The sequence below is a fragment of the Ambystoma mexicanum genome, chromosome 5p, assembly GCF_040938575.1.
Source record: "Ambystoma mexicanum isolate Mex_15411 chromosome 5p, UKY_AmexF1_1, whole genome shotgun sequence".
In the NCBI taxonomy this organism is placed as follows: Eukaryota; Metazoa; Chordata; class Amphibia; order Caudata; family Ambystomatidae; genus Ambystoma; species Ambystoma mexicanum.
Window position 1 is genome coordinate 45,581,573 of NC_090930.1, and position 19,758 is coordinate 45,601,330.

At 43.6% G+C, this 19,758-nt stretch overlaps 1 protein-coding gene across 7 annotated transcripts in view; it reads left to right on the top strand.

The window, feature by feature from the left end:
* Positions 1–19,758, top strand: part of LOC138480702 (sestrin-1-like) — a 240,198-nt gene that overhangs the window by 181,892 nt on the left and 38,548 nt on the right. The window lies entirely within an intron of this gene.

Sequence of the window (19,758 nt, forward strand, 5' to 3'; positions counted from 1 at the left end):
TGTGGGGTGTGGTAGGCACAGACATAGGCGCAGCCGCTTTTACTTTGTTATACAGCTTGACCAGCACTACGTCCCACCATATATAAGAAACATTCAGGCATCTGTAATCTGTCCCTCTGAGTGGTGTCTTCTTACGAAGGAATTGCAGTTCCTGCGGTGCACTCAGCGGTTTAGTGCCTGCAGTTTAAGGTACATTAATCATTCCTAGGCTTAGATCGGGCATGTCCTCCATCTTCTACGCAGGATCCTATCTTCTCCCTGTCCATCCAGGCCTGCACCTCTGCTGGTTGGTCGAAGAACCATGTCCTGTTTTTATATGATTTTAAGCCACGCAAGGTAGATCAGCTGTATCTCAGTCCAGCTGTGCGAAGCCTGGACTTAGCCGCTGAAAATGGTGCCCTGTTCTTTTGTACTTGGAACGTTTTGTTCGATAGACTGCCTTGCCGGGAGTAGGCCAATATCTTTTCCTTGTCTTTGTAATTCAGGACTTTAGCAATGATCCATCTTTGGGGGTGCTCCTGGTGGGAGGGGGGCATCTAACTAGCGCTGTTTGCACCCTCTCAATTATAAAGCCCTACGGAGTCGGCGGCAGAGTTTTTTGGTGTGATTACCCGTTACCTGCTGTGCTCTCTACAGTCTGCAGTCCTCTTTATGCTGCTACCGAATCCAGCATACCCAGTATACAAAAACTCCCTGCCACTGCGGAGTTGGCGGCAGAGTCTTTTGATCTTTGGCTCCTTTGGAGCTGACGATCGGGACTCCATTTGACTTGGACTATGAACTTGCATGTTAAATCCATCTGCTCCCTGCTCCGGGTAGGCTTGCGGTTTGCAGCAAATCCTGAAACCAAGACTGTGTACTGCGAAGTTCCGTGGTTGAAGTACACAAGGGCACACAAAGACTTTGGTGTCAGTGTCTATGCCATTGTCAGAGAAACGGAACTGCAACGTGCATTCGGGAACATTGAAGACTTCAGCATGCTCACTGTAAGAAGGGCGAGAGAAGGCAATAACCATTAATTTACAAGAACCCAACGCCCCCTTACCTACAACGAAACTCCTAAAGGTGACCTTAAATTGAAGCACTTGCCTGTATTTGTCTGTAATCTTTAACGCGTTCTCGCTCCTGCGTGTGTGAACCTTTTGTCATCACGCTTGCACATTTGCAACAGCTACATAGAGATTGAGAAGAGCAGAAAGCCGGCGAAACCCATTTTTCCCTAACTCTTTCCGCTCTGTGTCAATGTAGTACGTAATAACAAAGACGGTGACTTGTATCGTTTAGCAGTGTGGCAGAGTATCAGGGGCCCAGTTCTGCTTGCCTCTTTGTTCCTGAATTTTCTAAAGACTGGGAACACTTGGATTCATCAAACGAAAGCAGTGTGGGAAGTGGCTCGCTCTGGCTATTAACAGCTGCTAAGGATCAAGACCTCCATAAACATAGGTGTAACTCTATCCAAAAACCAGAGCTATTCAATAAAACTGCGAGAGAACTGTTTTTTTGAACGTGCACAGTATATCAGAAGAATTCATCCATAGGGAGAATAATCCCAGTTTGCGGGCTACAAATCGGGATCATGAAAATGCCGTACAGCTCTTTTAGAGGATATTCTTGGCCCGGTAGGGGACTGTTCCTATTTGGGATCCCTAACTGCGATGACCAACCCTGTAACTGCAACCATTACGCTTCCCTTGTCATTTGACAGTACATCAACAACTCGGGCTCAAGTGCACATAGCAGCCTCCCCCGATCAGCTAGGTAAGGAGGATTATGGGGTGAAACAGCAGTCTGTTGTGGCACAGTTATGGAACCGGGGTCTGGAATATACGGTCACCACCAAAAAGATACATAAGAAAATCAAGTATCATTTTGGGAAAAAACTGAATAAGAGCCTCAATGACGTCGGAGATGACGTGGTTATCAGCTGGTGCCCTTCACAGGCATCACAAACTCCCCTCACGGAAATGGAAGATCTATTCACACTGAGGATGGGATGCATTCCTGAAACCCGAATTGCTGAAGATGAAAACTTGCCCAACCAACAGGAAGGTACATCAACCACAGAAGAGAGAATGGAGGGAATAGTTGAAGGGAAAACGCCTAGATCAATCGGGGGGGGATCTATGGATAATGCTCTCCCGAAAGAAGGAACCTTGTCGGCCCTGAACTTTGTGCTGAATTCTATAGACTCTGTATAAGAACTCCTTAAAATGGAAGTGTAATCCCAAGCAAGGATTCCCCTATAGTTTACCAATGAAACTGCGAAATGCGAATCCACACCGGTGGGCTTATGCTCTGTCATCAACTCCACTACTACCACCACGATAAGTTATGTGAGACTAGAAGTAGCTAAACAAGGATTAGACCTGTCTGCAATACAGGGGTCCTTAAATCTAAAGAAAAAAAGAAGAGGGCACCCAGAAGCTACTTCAAGAAATATTGCAGCTTTTGAAAAGGAAGCAGCCGACTGAGAGAAATGTAGAGGAACAAGTCAACAACTCTTTTCCAACGCTTGATGACACCCCACTTTCCGAATCTACTGTGGAAGAATTCCTAAGAATGGCTAACCTGGTGGAGGAAGGGATTGAGGACTCATGGAAGTGCCCCTAGAACAATAAGAGGTGATGCCATAAGTACCAGAAGGAACAGCTTCATCATGGCTATCTAACTGTCAGACTCAAGGGATAAAGGAAGAAGAAAAATTAAAAGGAAACAAGAGGGTAATAAAAGATCTAGAACACTCCCACCACAAGCAAGGAAAGAGTCCGAAAAGTCAAAAAATCAGAAAAACAGAAAGATAAATAATACGGGAACAAACCTCTTTTTAAAGGTTACGCTTCCTCCAAGTAGTGACACTATAGATGCAGAAAACGAAGATGCTCCACACAAAGCCAATTTGGTAAAATCATCAGTGCTATCTCCAGTAGGAAGCAAACCCCGAAGTTCAAGGAAATGTGGCAAAAAATCACGCCAGCCTGAACCATCGCCAAACAAGTCGAGATTTTAAGTGTGAGTGTGGGTCTCCAAACGGACCCTCAGATTATCACAACAAAAGCCTTAACTTCCATGGCAGAAGACGGTATGGCAAACCAGGCTGGAGTAAAAACCACTGGTCAGAATATCATTCTGTCCCCCTTAGGTTAGTTAGCCTCGACATCAGTGAATGTCAAATTGGCACCAATATTTCTGCAAAAGAAGCCCTCGCTGCCAAAACAGAGCACCACCAAGAATGTGATACAAACAGCCCATTAGGGGGGTGAAGTTAAGCTGGCTCCCATATTTGTGAAAACTATCAAAAAAGGACCAGACGACTCATCCGTGGTCTCCACAAATACAACCCCTGATATGGGGCAGGAACCATGCCAAGGAAACCTCCATTCTAATCTGGGTACACGGAATGGCACTTTAAGAATCAGTGGAAATAAAGCAAAACCTAGAACAAGAGGTAAAAGATATTCGAATGACCGGCAGCAAACCACTGGTACGGGAAGCAGTCCAGAGGAAATACTGGACTTTGCCATACTGATGATTTGGTTAAGACTAACCTCAAGTACTAAACAATACAACCCACTTAGTAGGACTGTGATCCTTGGTATACTTAATAAAGTCAGAATTCAGAAACCTTTCCCTATTCTCATCCAGAGAGAAATTCCTGAATATGCGAGACTCCTTTTATGTGGAAGTAGGCTTTAGCTCAAAGTAGGTTCAGAGGGCCATTCTGAACGCATCCAAAGAATTGGAACAGTTGGGCCTAAAGGCCTCCCCCAAACCATTGTTGGGAGTCTCCCAAGAGGACTCCACTTCTCAGGGGGCCGCAAAAGACAATAGTCAAAGGGAAGAAGAAACCTTAGAGGAAATGCACATCACAAGAAAAGATCTTAGTGGAGAGACTCTACAGGAAAAAACATTGTCTCTCCTGACGGAAATACTGTCCAAAATATTCAACAAACTGGTAGGGTCACAGCAGCTTTAGAAATAGGGGGTCTGTATTTGGTGAGTTGGAACACGAAGGATTGCAGTACTTTTAAAGCTATCGGAATGTGAGATTATTTGTTCGATCTATATGATAGAATCCTATTCCAGGAGACATGGCTGGTTAACCCCATCGACATAGAGGGCGATACGTTCCACTGTCTACCAGCACTACAAAAGCCGCATCTAAGCCGCAAGATACCGGACCCCATTTGGGTCATCATTAATATTTACTGGAACCCCGCCTGCTCCAAATTAACAGACTTCCTATCAACACTGGACTCATTAGTGGGAACAATTAAACTGGATGATGGAGGTGCTAACATAGTCCTCGCAGGCGACCTGAACACGAATATGTTCAGGCTCTAAAGCAGATCGATAGGACAGTTACCGGAAAAACCTCCAAAAAAGGGGGCGCATTTGGCTAGATTTCCTAGATTCATGGGATCTGAAGATGCTGAATGGGTCCTCTGAGGGGGACTCCGGTATTAGTGCAACCTGGCAAAGAGACACATCCTCGTATGTCTTGGACTATATATTTGTTTCTCCAGTTCTTTTCTCCCGTTCGTCCAACCTGGTAGTTAAGGATGACTGGGGGAGCGATCACTCTAGCTTGAAGCTGGCTTTTCCAGATTTCTTAGCTGCCCCTGCAATGGTACAAAACCAGTCCACTAAAGGGAAAATCAGGCTTGTAAAATATTGTCAGGAGGGGAGAAACCTGAACAACCGTTTCAAGATCCCCAACAATATTGGGCAGGCTAAATGCCACCTGGATCCACCTTACGTCCCAGTGAACCATCATTAGAGAAAAAAGAAAAACATCTACATAGCTTTGATGAGTTATCCTGGCAAGAAAAAAGAGAGCACAGAAAATGCTTAAGAGATTAAAAAAACTATATATGAGCTCCGTGAATTACAAAGTGGAAGCCAGGAAAGGAAAAGGGAATTATAAGCATTGGTCATGTAACCACAGAGCAGCAAGAATACAAAAGGATGTGGAAATGATGCTGCAGCTAATGAATGAATGGGATTCTAGGAACGGTTAGAGCCCCACACCAACAGTACACTCTGCAATCTAGTACCCAAATCAAGCTGGGCAGCATAGCTCTCTAAGGTCTGTGAGAATCCCAGGGGTCTCCAATTTAGAACCAAACACTCCTAGGCACCTACCCTTTGATGAAAAGGATATCTGTGATATCATCCTCAAATACTCAACATCCCGAGCCGCTGGCCCGAATGGCCTGACTTATCAGATCCTTAAAAATGATATTGGGCTGTGGTTGAGCTTATTATATCAATTATTTAGAGAGATCCTTAGGAGAAGGCTTTTTCATACCTCCTGGAAAATCGCTTTAGTAATGCCCTTTTTCAAGGGGAGCGATCGATTAAACCCTGTAAATTACCGGCCAAACACTCTCCTTGACATTGGCAGCAAGGTATTTACTGAAACTCCTTCTAAATGAACTAGTCTCATGGGTGGAAAAGGCACACGTATTATCCTGTCATCAAACAGCCTTCAGACAAGGCCTCTCACTGTTGTGAATGGTCTAGTTCTAAAGCTAGCAAGCGAGTACACTATGGAGAAAGACCAGGCACCTTTATATGTTGCCTGGGTTGACCTCTCGAAGGCATTGCACCTGGTGGATAGGGAGTTACCCTGGAGTATACCTAAGGGATGGGGGATTCCAGAAACTATTATCAATGTTGGTAGAACTTCACAAGGATACACATCTAAGGGTACGTCTTGACAACCAGGGTCATCTATTTGAGCTGATTAAAGTGGAGAGAGGAGTCAGGCAGGGGTGCTTGGGGGGGGGGGGGGGGGGGGGTGCCCCTCTTTTTTTCAATTTGTTTTTGGCAGACACAGGCGAGTTTCTGGAGTCGTCCGCATTGGTCAGCTCAGAGGTGAATGGAGTCGGGATCCATTGGCTGGCCTATGCAAACGACATTGTTTTGCTGGACAAAACGGCGATTGGTCTGCAGCATCTATTCACCAAACTGGATGAGTACGCAAAATTAAATAAGCTTTCCATAAATCCTTTGAAATCAAGGCTAATGGTCTTCAGGCACCCACAGAAAAAAAATCTGCTTTACAAACGGGGTCCTGGAGGGTCAAGTCATTCCAAGAGTGGAGGTACTGGCCTATTTGGGTTATAAAGTCTATGCGTCCTCCGCCTTTTATAAGGTTGAAGCAGATATAGTTGAGAAAATTGCAGAATTAACACCACAGATGATAAAACAAAAGCACAAATACTGCAAATTCTCTGTTGTGCCATTAATAAAATTCTATATGGCGTAGGACGTTCCTGTGATCCTATATGGCCTGAAGGCAAAGCCGAGGCTCTGGCAAATAGATTGGAGTATGCTGGAGGGACGGTTATGGAAGAGGGTTCTCGCTCTGCCGGCAAGCACTTCATCTTTGTGCCTGCGCTTAGAGCTAGGTCTCAGATCAATTGATTGCATTGCAAACTGGAAATTGATCTCTCGATATAGGCACATTGTCATGGGACAAAAGACTACTTTGTATAGCGACATCAACACCCATTTGGAAAATACCAGGTCAACATTTTTGGGTAACCTTGAAAACAGTGCGAAGGAATCCTTAGAAAAGGTTGATCTAAGCTTAGAGATCTTGGTGAAAAACCCATTAAAAGTCAAGCGTGAGCTGGAAATCCTTGATTGCATTAATACTATTGCCAAAGTAAGACACCTGACTCCAGCCAATCCATTGCTGTCAATTGAAAAAAAGCTTGGATGCCTCCCACGCTATTTAGTGCAATTTCCAGAAAAATAAGTGAGAAATAACATCTTGAGAATAAGATTAAATGTTTGTGTGTTTTTATTCATTTTTTGTGTGCGCCAGACGCAGGGGTAGCGGGGTGCAGTGACAAGAAAATGCAAGACTTACAAGGTTGCATCATAGCACAGTGTACATTAGAAATTACAGTAGGGTCACAAGGTTGCATCATAGCATAGCGTACATTAGAAATTACAGTAGGGTCACACAAATAATTACAAAATATACAAGTTCAAGTAGGTCAATCAGAATTCCAGCTATATGGAATGAAGAATGATAAATATCAGTAGGAGATAGGTAACACCGGTCAACTGAGGTCAGTCGAGGTAAGGAATTGAATGACTTTTTTCCTGAAACAGAGGTAGGGCAGGTCCGCTCTAAGGTCTTGTGATAGTGAGTTCCAGGTTTTAGCCGCCTTAACCGGGAAACTATTTCCTCCAATAGTGGTGAGTCTAAAGTTCGGTATTGTCAAGCAATTGGAATTGCCAGCTCTAGTTAGTCTAAGAGATGTTCTCCTGTGGAATTTGTCATACAGGTAACTAGGGGCAGAGTTATTAAGGGCTTTGTGGGTCAGTGATAGCATCTTAAGTTTTATTTTGTTCTCCGTGGTCAACCAGTTATGATGTCGACTGGTGGAAGAGATATGGGACCTTTTATTAATGCCTAGTGCTGCTCTCAAGGCATTATTTTGTAATGTTTGTAGTCTTTGGTTTATTTTATTATTAGCTCCAGAGTATAGAGCATTACAATAATCAATTCTGGAGAGAATTAAGGCTCTAGCCAGGATTAGGCAGCTCTTATTGGAAAGGAATGGTTTACCGGCTCTTATCAGTTTGCACGTGTAGGCCGTAGAGGATGCAAGGGATTTGAGCTGTTTATCAAGTGATAGGGTAGAATCAAGATAGAATCCCAAGGTTTTTACATCCTTGGATACTTGGATGATGATCCTATCTATGTTGAAAGAGGAGAATTCCTGACCTAGTTTTTTGATATTGGCTTGGGTACCCAGGATAATCAACTCTGTCTTATCATCGTTAAGGCAAAGGCCATGAGTGGCCATCCATGCCTGGATGATAAGGTATACTTTGTTCACCAATTCCGTGTCTTTGGCATGATCCCCAGAAAGCGGGAGGAGGATCTGTGTATCATCTGCATAATTAGTGTAGGTGATACCAAGATGGTCCAGATCATCAAACAAGGGCTTGGTGAAGATATTGTATAGGGTTGGGGATACACAAGAGCCCTGGGGAACACCACATGAGATAGGGGTGAGATCTGCCGCTGCCGAAGGGGAGAAGACTCATCGTTCTCTCGCTCAGGAATGACTTGATCCATCTAATGGCTTCCGAAGAGAAATGGGCGGCGGAGTCCAGGTGACTACAGAGGACTTTGTGATCCACCAAATCAAAGGCAGCTGAGAGGTCCAGGACTAGTAAGAGTACTGTTCTCCCTTTGTCTCTCAGCTCATCAATTTGAGACTTCAAGTCAATGAGGGCAGTTTCAGTTCCGTGCAGGGGACGGAAGCCCGATTGTCTTTCTCCTAATAGGTTATGTAGTTCTAGGTGCTTTTGAATTTGGTTATATGCGGCTTTGTCCAGAATCTTAAGAAGAAACAGTACCGTAGTAATAGGGCGGTAATTAGTAGGGATGAGGGGATCTAGTGTCTGCGTTTTAAGGAGGGGGAGTACCCAGGACTGTTTAAGGTTGGCAGGGATAGTGCCTGAGGCAAAGGAGGCGTTGATCAATTTTGCGATAAAGGGAGATAATTCTCTGGCAGCATCTTTTATTAACTGTGCTGGGCAAATGTCACCTTTACAATTTGGTGGTTTAAGCGACAGGATAACTTTTTCTACTTCCAAGGCGGTCATTTTGGAGAAGTGGAAGGTATTACTGTGCGCCAGTAGGATATTGGTGTGAGGCATTTTAGTCGAATCCTGAATTTTGAGTACTTCTTTTTTTTTTTTTGCTGGATTTTATTTTGGAGAGTGATAATTTTATTTGCTAAGGCTTTCTGGATATCCGTGCACCAAGGTTTGTCCTTGGTACAGGTGTCCTGAATAGCGATGGGAGACTCGAGTTCCTTTAGAATGGCAAAAAGCTCTTTCATGCTAGAGTTAGATTTAGCTATACGGTCATCATATGAGTTACGTTTTGCCTGGCAAACTTCTTTTTTGTAAAGTGAGGAGAGAGTGGATAATTTAGCTTTGTTATTGACTGATGGGCAGAGCCTCCAGGTGGTTTCATTCTTTCTTTTCAGAATGCGTAAATCTCTTAGCTGTGGAGTAAACCATTTATTTAGATGAGCTTTTGGTTTACTTGGTCTAAGTATGAGAGGAGCCACTTTATCAAGGGTAGTGAGCATGATGGTATTAAATTCTTGCACTAGGATACTAGGGTTTAGATTAGCTGATAGAGCGTTAAGGGTCGGTAATATCGCTGGGATCACTTTCTCTACAGTGATACATTTTTTATTTCTGGTTAAGCAAGGTGGCGCTAGTGGAAGGGCCGTTGGGTTAGGTCTGGCGGTAGCTAGGTTAAAGGACACCAGGGAATGGTCTGTCCAAGGTAGGGGCATTATAGATGAGATAGTGGCTGTACAGTTGCAGTCAGCTATCCAGTCTAATGTTCTTCCCTTCAGGTGCGTAGGCTTATCAACTCTTTGAGTCAGGCCAAGTGCGTGAATAGTGTTGGCTACCAATGTGGCATTGGTATCTGTGGTGTCATGGAGACCTAAATTAAAGTCCCCAAGAAGGATTGATTGAGAACAAGGTTTGAGGTTATTTGTGAGTAGGTTATGGAGATCCTCATCAAAGGTGCCTAGAGGGCCAGGGGGTCTGTATAAGAGGTGAATGATAAGTGTTTGATTATTATTATTTAGTTGGAGTTTGGCAGATAGGGTCTCACAAGATTGAATCGATTGGGTGGGTGCTAATCTGAGTGAAAGGCTTGTTTTAGAGATTATGGTGATGCCGCCACCTCTAGCACCTTCTCGGTCGTGTCTAACTATCGTGTAGCCATCGGGGATAGCTAGCATGAGTGAAGGTCCTGCTGCATTGTGTAGCCAGGTCTCTGTGATAGCGAGAAAGTCAAGGTTGCCTTCTGTAATTATGTTGGCAATGTCTAGGGCATGGGCGACAAGCAATCTCACGTTAAGGAGTGCTCCAACAATAGTTGGGGTCTTGGTGACCTTTGTGACTTGAAGGGGTAGAATAGTGGACATATTGGGTGTTTTTGACTTGTTGTTCTGAGTTGGGCAAGTATATGAATGAAGTTGTGAAGGTTGTCTAGTATGGCGAGGTTTACAGACCTGCTTGAGGTTTGTTTTAATGTTGGTAGAAGGCAGAGATCTGCGGAGGGGTTCATGCAGTTTAGATAGTCTATCACGGAGTCTGAGGTTTCTGCTAGGTGTACCACATGGGTGAGATATCGCGGTAACTGTCTCAAGGGGTTCATAACTCGGGCGTAAATATTGGTCAGGAGAGTTATCGTTCAGGTGTGCTACAGACGTCAATGGTGGCAAGGAGTTAGGTACGTTAACATCTGGCATGATAAGTAGGTGTAGGATAGTCCTCAGTAGAATTGTGTAAATGGCTGGTAGATAGATAATTGTATAGTGGTGGCCTATCTAGAATACCACATTAGTGACTGGTACGTGTGCAGGCAGCCAATGACTCAAAGGCAATTGCTCGAATATGACCAGCTAGGTAAGTACATGTGCGGGCAATCAATGACTCAGAGGCAATGCTCAAATATGGCTGACTAGGTAGGTACCTATGCCATAAGCCATACTGGGGAAGTGCTAACCAATTGGAACCAAGAGAGCAAAGCAATTAAGCTTTGCAAAATCGGCGCTAAACCACCAAGTCAATCACTAATACATCTCCTAATGGAATGTGAGGGAACATGGAAAGTGCGATTGGCTCTCTTTAGGCGATTTGTTATTAAAGAGGAAGGGATTATCGCAGATCATTTCTGGGACAGGATAACCTCGAGTCATGAAGTAGCATTAATGTCAACTGTGGTGCAAGTTTTAGAAAATTATAATCTTATTACCTGATCATAGGTAATACTTGTAGAAGGGTTATTATTTAAGCAGGATTTCAAATAACAAAAAATGGAAACTTCTTGAGTGACATCCAGTCCGTCTCCTGTTCAATGTTTCGGAAAGAAATGGAATGTGGCCATAAGCTTTGTATGGGCAATGTTAACGTTTTTGTCTTTCTTTTTCTTCTTATTCAGACTGAAGCCCTTCCTTTTATTCTTTGAGAATTTGGGGATGGGCTCGACGCTCTCTGGTTTTAATGTTTGTGCTATCTTTCGTCTTTTAATTATTTTTTGTCTTCATTCCTTGTTCTTTTTTGGTCTTCTTTTTTCTTTTCTTGTTTGAGCATGTGTTGATTTCGTAAAAGTTTTGTATAAACCATAGACAAATAAAAAAATAATAATAATAAAGCCCTGTGTGAGGTCCCCGGGTCCGGTTTCCTGGAGTAACATGTTCTCAATATACGCTGTTGGGTCTAAGCAGCCTTCTCCTTCGGGCAGGCCTACGATGCAAATGTTGTTTCTCCGTGCCCGTCCTTTGGCCTCCTCCGCTCTATCCTCCAAGACGCCGACCTTTTGCTGCAGAAAATGTACCTCCGCACCTGTGTTCCGGAGCGTGCCTGAATTCTCTTACACTTACGTCTCTAGCATAGTGGTGCGCTCTGCTAAGCCTCTAACGTACTGGCGCAGCAACCCCAAATCTAGTTGCACCACTTCTATCTGTGACCCCAGTGAGGTCTTCAAGTCTGCTATAGCTAGCATGACTTGGTTGTGAAACTGCATAGCACTCACTTCCTTCTCTTCTACCGGTTCCATGCTTCCTCTGGATGCCTGCTGCTTTTGGTTCTTGCAAAACCATCCAATGTTGGTTGGTTTGCTTTGGTTTTGGTTAACTTGGGTGGTATTCAGGCAAACTGCCTCTTGTCTAGATGGCACCGGAATCTATCTGGGTGAATAGCGCTTCCGTGTATGTCTGACCGTGTGATATCTAGGGCTCTTCACCTTCGTGTTAGGCAATGTAACGTGGGACCGTAGCGCCGCTATCCTTCTGGGCGGTCTCCTCCTTTGTAATCCTTGCCTTCTTAGCACTTTGTACACAAGAGCTATGCCCTCTGGGTGCCTGACCGCAGGGCCATACTTGCAAATCCCAGTCCAATATGCTAGCGAATGTGCTTAGCGTGTTATTATGTTGTGATAGCCGCTCTGTGCAAGCAGCTTACTATGGCCCGTGGGTGCTGCAGGCCTAATACGCCAGTGCTCGTGTTTTCCTTGTCACCGCTGAGGCCGGGTCCTCTATGTGCCCCTTATGAAGTCATCTCTGCCAGTGATTCTGCGGCCGCTGTCCTTGGCTGCTCCAGGGCCAGTCTGGCAATGGCCGCTAGATCAATTACACCTCACAGACCAAGAAACTGTGTTCAGCACTTCAGTTTTAATTGTCAGGCAAAGCCCTTCTGTCTTTTCTGGGCTGCAAGCTTGCTTTATTAGTGGTCTAGTGTGTAAGTACACCATGCGAACCAGGTTCTTGTGGCCCTCTCCTTTGTTACATCCAGCTGGCTGTCCCATTGTCTACCAACCACTTACTTTTTGCAATGGGAGGGCATCGGCATATTACTGCGCAGCCCGGGTTCCTCTTCACTCCTCGCCAACCTGCCCCTCCTTTCTCACGTGTTTAGTACGCATAGTGGGACTATGCAGTGTCCTTGAAGACCCTTCAGACTTTCTGCACTTTCTACAATGTCACGGTGCAGTGCAAGTGCTTCCTCCGTCTCACCCCACGCCCCGGGTACTTCTGCGCATTTCTCCAAGATGCTCCTTCCTGTTTGTGCCCATTGCCGTCAACGGCAATGAGCATCGAAGACCTTGCATCTTCCCTGTGTCTTACAGTAATCGTAAGCGACATGAGCGTATCCCTCAATGTCCCTGCGTGGGCCAAGCTCCTCAGCTCGCCTCCCCGGGCTGCTCCTTCCTTTCAATGTGATCGGCTCTTACAGCAGGACAAAGTAGCATACTTCGAAGCCTACTTGTCTTTACTTCTTGCATTCAACGTTCCCGCTGCAGCTCTCCCTGTGTCGGGCGGGTGATCCGGCGTGCAACCAACTCGCCCCCCCCCCCTGTCCCCCCTCCCCCCCACTGCTTGGGAGGGAAATCAGTCTCTTTAGGGGCGGGGGGGCAAGCAGCACTTGCTTGATGCTCACTGCAGCATCCGCTTCTCTCTGGATGGGCCCTTGTTGTCCCACACTCCGCACCGGCACATCCACCAGCCAAGCCGGATCTACTACGTTCCCCCTCTCCAGCACTCCACTCGATTATCACAGCTGCTGCTCCATTTCTGGTCAACGCTTTCCTCTTCCAGCTGAGATCATCCGCCTCCTCGATCTCCGAACACTGAGCCCGGTCCAATGCTTCCTTTGTTATATAGGCGCCACGTTGTTTCCAGGCTCCGTCAGCAGCTTTCCCAGCTCACTCTATTCCTCAGCCACAAACAAACCTCTGCTCTCCTCCTTGCAGTCATGCACCCCTGGAGGGTTCAACCACACCTCTGTTTATTTTCTGGCTATGTTTTTCTCTGAATTTGCATTTACATCGGATCTTTTAGGATCCCGCGTGAGCAGTCAGAGGCTGACCTACTCCATTGGCTGCCAAGCCATGCCCCCCACACCAAGACATATTGTCCTGTACCTAACCCACATGTTAGTTTCAGGTCTCGTTTTCAATTCCCTAAAGGTCCACTTAACTGCGCTTTCAGCGTACACCATGTTAGGCAAGATTGTATGTAGTACCCAGTGGGAGACACACCAACCTTGTCTTCCTGGTAATGGGTAACCCAACCTTTGGTATAACTCTGTTCAACACAGTTTGGGTTACCTGTTACCAGGAGGACAAGGTTGGTGTAGTCACCCACAGGGTACTACATACAGTCTTGCCTAACACTGGTGGCAGGCAGTGAGGATCTATTGTACAGTTGTTACACTGAGTATTTGCTTTACTTTTGTTCAACTAAAAACCTTCTAAGCTCCACTAGAACAGCAATTGTAACATGCCAAATATGGATAACTTCAGTTAGGAAGCCCTGATCATTTTAACAGTAGATCAACAAAGAAATGTGTAAGATCAGGAATCTCCCTGTTAAAGGAAAGAAACATGAATTGATTACAAAGTTGTTGAATCATCAAAGTTTGGATAGTAGGCGTGTCACACCTACTAACCATGGAAATTTATAATGAGGATGATAATGAGTCTAACTCTAATGTCTTAGAAGGGGGAAGAGGAGTCCCAGGATAGGAGCCCCTCTTTGCCTCAGCAGGCCCTCTGCCTCGACCTATGTCCACTGGGACCCCATAAGGTCCATCACTGAGTCCAGAATATGTGTCTCTTGAGAAAATGAGACTTGAATTGGAATTTAAAAGGCTGCAAGCTCAAAATGAAGCCACACATCAGGACATCAAACTCGGGGGGAATTGGAAATGCAACATGCTCTTGAAATGAAAAGATTGTCTCTTGAAAATGTTTCCCTCCCAGAGTTCTCTAGGTCTTCCAGTCCTAAGAGACCTTGCCTGCCCAAAGAAGCAGTGAGTATGCGTGATGCTAAGCTTGATATTTTGGATTGGTTGGGTGCTTTTGAATACAATCATGCTATTCAGGGTCCCAAAGGGAATCAGTTGATTCCTTGGCTTTTGTCTAGGCTACCCCCGGTTGCAACTGATGCTGTAATGGATGTGGGTGAGCTTGAAAGACAGAAGTCGAAGTCTAGACAGAGAACAGTCCAAGTTCAAACCTGTGACCCCCTCCACCAGCTGAGGCTGAGTGGGAAGATCAACCTGAAAATGGTGAATCGGCTACTGGTGAAACAGAGCTGGAAGAAGCTCTTCACCCTGTTGCAGATCTGGATCCTAAAGACCACCCTGAGCTGCAGACTTTGCTTGCAGAAAGTGGGCCCTCTAGGACAGACGTCAGCAGAGGTCAAAGAGTGTCCTACTCTTGAAGGACCTCGCCAACAGGCAGCTTCCCAGCTGGACGGGCAAGAGCCAGGGAAGCACAGGTTGTACTGGGAGGATGGCCTCCTCTACAGTGAACCTATTGAGTCTATCCCCAGAGACTCAGAAGACTTGTAGTGCCCCAGGAGGCGAGACCTCAGTTTCTACAGTTAGCCCATGAGATTCCTTTGGCTGGTCACTTAAGCTTTGAGAAGACCAAGGAAAGGATTTCACTAGATTTCTACTGGCCCACGATGGTGTCCGATGTAGATAAATTCTGTAGAAGCTGTCGCACTTGTCTGACTTCTGGCAAGAGTGGAGCCAAGAACGTGGTGGGAGTTCCTTTTGAGAGGATAGGGATTGAAATTCAGGCAATTGTTTATATTGGTTGTGGAGACCATGCTACCAGGTATCCTGATGCCATTCCTATGAGGACTGTTACTGACCAGGCAGTGGCTATTTTTACCAGGGTAGGGTCGGACCTGTCGGGCACAGCGGCTTCGGCAGGCAGACTTGTGGTTTGCCGGTCTGGAAACCACGGTGCCGGTGAGCTTACTGGCACCCTTTTTCCGAACCAGCAACAGTGTAATGAGGCCCAAAGTCTCTCAGTAGGGATGGTCTTGGGGACTGATCGGTTTCCCCATAGAATGAGCAAAAAGGTAAGGTAAGGCAGAGGGCTTTACTTGCCTCCAAAAAGCCAAGAATCAAAACAAATTAAAAAGAATTCAGAAGAGTATACCAAAGTCAAGAGAAGAAGAAAACATACTTATAACAACCAAAAAAGAATGAAAATCGGCTAAACAAAATATCTCTAACATCATGGAATACAAGAGGACATACTCGCCTATTCAAAGATTCTTCACCAACCCTTGCAGAATCAGAAATAATCTGTCTGCAAGAAACATGGTTGACTAAAGAGGTCTTCTGCGAATGTTATATTACTTGGATGAATCCTGCAATAACTTCGATTCAAGGTCGGCCTGCATCAGGTATGATGATTTTAATGAAAAACATTCCATCATGGTCAATAGTAGCTAGAAAAAATATACATCCGTGGGCCCAATACATCACTATCAACCTGGATGGTGATAATGAGAACAACGTGCCCCAGTCCAGGAAATCCGGGTGTATGTCAGTGTTTAACATCTACTGGAATCTGACAGCTATTAATGACAACAAACTAATTGAATCAGTATGCAATGACATTGACCACATCACTCTGTCGAATACCAATAACAAATTCATCATTCTAGGAGACCTCAATATACATCTATTTAATAAAAGAGGGGACAAATGTACCACACAAGAAATGACAAATCGTGCAAGAAAATGGACGAAAGAAATGGGAATTCGCAATATCACCTTATGCGAACAGCCTATGAATGATAAGGGCCTACCTTGTTCAACTTGGACACATGAAAATTCCACCTCAATCATTGACTATATATTCACATCAGTGAGTTTACAAAAATGAATAACTGCGAACAACAACTTACCGCACACTGCAAGCAATCATCACCAAATATCTATCACTTGGATTGCAAAGAGAAACAAACCTGATCGCATAGATTTACCAGCACTTGAAGTCACAAACGGGTTGAACAAACTTCGAATCCAACAACACCAAGTATCAGAAATACTTCACTGGAAACTATGGTTCTTAAAGATCAAGCAAAATTGAATTATGGCTGGATACTTGGAAAAATACAAAAAGGCCAATTCAAACCACAAGTATACATCAAACCATACACATAAACATCAATACAATATCGAAATTAAACAAGCAAAACAGCAACATCAAAAAAAATTGCGACTATTGGAAAAAAGGAAATAACCTGATTTATAAAAATCAAATCAGAAAAGAAAAACAAAAATATTGCAATTTCATAAAAATGAATAAGGCAATGATGAAACAAAAAGATGCGGAAGCAAGTCTTACTGCACTCCAAATAAAAAATACGAGATATCTTTGGTCAATGATGAATAATGGATCAAAACAACAAACAATGATCCAAGATGTAGAGTCCAACTTATGGGTCAAGCACTATACAGAACTCTATGAATAAAGACCGGAAGTTGACCAAAGAGATTGGAAATGATGATTCACTGTGGTACCTTAACTGGGATGAACTAGATGTCATAAATACCATCAAGGCTCTAAATTCATCTAGAGCCCCAGGACCTGATGGCCTTTCAAATACAATGCTCAAGGCAGCACCAGAAATAGGGGCCAAATGTTTACTTCATCTATTCCAAATTATGGAGAAAACAAAGGTGAGACCTCATACATGGACAACTGCCATCTTGATTCCGATCTTTAAAGCAGGTGATAGAAAAAACCCAGGCAATTATAGACCAATAGCCCTTCTAGATCCTTTGGGAAAGCTTTTTGCAGGTTATCTACAAAAAAAACGTAACAACTGGGCAGCGACCAACAGAAAACAAGCAAAAAGGCAGCGACCAACAGAAAACAAGCAAAAAGGCAAACGGGCTTTGTAACTAAGATTGGAACTAACGTAAATCTTTTTGTTATTGAACATCCTAAAAACAGAAGCATTTACCAGAAATCAACAAATCTATGCACTTTTCATAGACCTAAAGATGGTGTTTGATTCCGTAAACGGGAACAAACTTTGGATTAAATTCATGGGGTTGTCCTTCCAGCATAATAAACCCAATAAAAAAACTGTATGCAAATACATCTGTGCGAGTTCGATTAACATCTGATGGTATAGTCGCCGAATCCATCCCCACTTGGAATGGGTTGAAGCAAGGATGCCCCCTAGCAGCAGGTTTATATAACCTATACACCAATGACTTTGGAGAAAAAATACAAAATACCAAAGCAAATCCACCTAAAATCAATAGTGAACCAATTCAAACATTAATATACGCAGATGATATCATTATTCTTGATAAAACTGTGAAAGGATTACAGCAAACTCCGGACAAAGCACAAGAATATATGGTGGAAAATGATTTACAAATCAATATTGACAAAACAAAAGTGATGAAATTGTCAATCCAGAAGACAAAAATACAACAATCCAGAAATCTTATGTTAGAAAGTCAAGTAATTAATACAACAAAGACAATAAAATACTTGGGTGCTTTGACCAACCCTTCGAAGAATGAGAACGAATGGAATGAATATTTAGGGCCTGATCACGACTTTGGCGGTAATGTTAATCCCTTTTGAGCCCATTCGGGAATGCCCCATTCCACATTGGGCTCAATGGGGAATTTTCACGCTCTTACCGCCGGCAGATTTCCCGCCGGCGGTAATAGCGTGAATTTTCGGCAGATTTCCCCCCAGCTCAGAGCTGGGGCGAAATGCGCCGAAGTCCTGATTTGGTGGACCCTTAAATCCCGCGGTAATAGCGCTACTGCTGGATTAAAGGGTTACCGCCAAAGTCGTGATCAGGCCCATAGAAGGAAAAGCCAGATCTATGGCAAGGCAAGGGCAATTTTTTTCATTTGAAATATGCAACCTATTTGGCCAAACCAACAACCTTGCTATATAAACAAAAGGTAATACCGATATTAACCTATGCAAGTGAAACCCTAATTAACCAGGAAGAAATCAAATGGTCTTATTTAGAAGGAATATATTGGCGAAAGACGCTAGCGCTTCCTAAATAATTTCCTATAGTTAGAATTAGATTCAAATTAGGTCTACAATCCATAGTGCTATGGAAGCAAATGGATTTGTATAGAAAAATAATATTGGAAGATCAGATTCCATCATTAGAAATATTAAAAGAAAAAGAACAAGCCATGCAAGTTTCAGCATTTTCAAAATGGACTGCAGAAATAAAAAAGAAAATGCAGTTAGAAGAAATCACAGCCGAAATGCTAACAAAAAGACCACAACATGCAAAGCGAAAAGTAAAAACTAATGATTGGATGAAAACGATAGAGCTTCAAACAGGCTATAAACGAAATCTCAAAGGTGGAAATGAAGTAAGATCAATGAATGAATTACCCGAATACCTAAAACGATTTCCAGACACGAAGATCTGTGATCTTTCTGCGATTCCGATTCAACATTTTACCAACACGAGATTACTTGGCAATGATCGACAAACAAGCTAATATATCACCTGTGTGTTGATTTTGTGAAAAAAAAGAAGAGAAACTTTGTTTCACCTGATTATGATTTGCCCAGCATTGAAAGAGAAAAGAGAATTGTATAGAGACTTTTTTTTAAATTTCACAGAAAACAATGACGACAGAAGAGAGATGGGCACATTTGTTACAAGGAAAGGACAAATGGCTCATCACAGTAATTAAATTCTGGATAGAAATCACAAGAGAGGCTTAATTACATGAAATGATTCGAAAAAACAGTCTCATTACTGTTATTGCTCTATATAAAACTGTTTGAGAATATAAATGAAAAGTTTGTAAAAGCAAACAAAACATTTTAATTAAAAAGTAAAAAGAAAGGGTGTCCCATAGAAGTCTGTGGGAGGATCGCAGTAAAAAGAAAATCATTGCTAACATATCCCAGTCTTGTTATTGAATGTTACTTGCAGAGCTGAGAGCCAGAAACTAGTGCATGGCCTTTAACGACTTCCCATTGTATGCAGCCAGTCGTAATCTCCTAAGGAAAAAATATAATGATGCTAGTCCTAGAATAGCTGTTTACTAGGAGAACATATTGTTCTAACCACTGAAACGCAGGCCGACAAGACCTTGCATAAGAAATAGTACACAGACACCAGAAGAGCACTTCATGTGTTTACAAAGGGGGCATAAACTGTGTCTGGCATTTGTTTTGTAAATGTGTGCATCTAAATACTAATATCCAGGAATCTCCCTTGCGAAACCATGCAAAATATCCCGGGGAAGCATTTACATTAAGCCTACAAAGCGATTTGTGTCATGTAAGGCAAATTACTTAACAGGCAGAAAAGGCTGTGGGGCGCACATAGGCAAGGGGAACACAAGATGTATAGGATACTGAGAAAA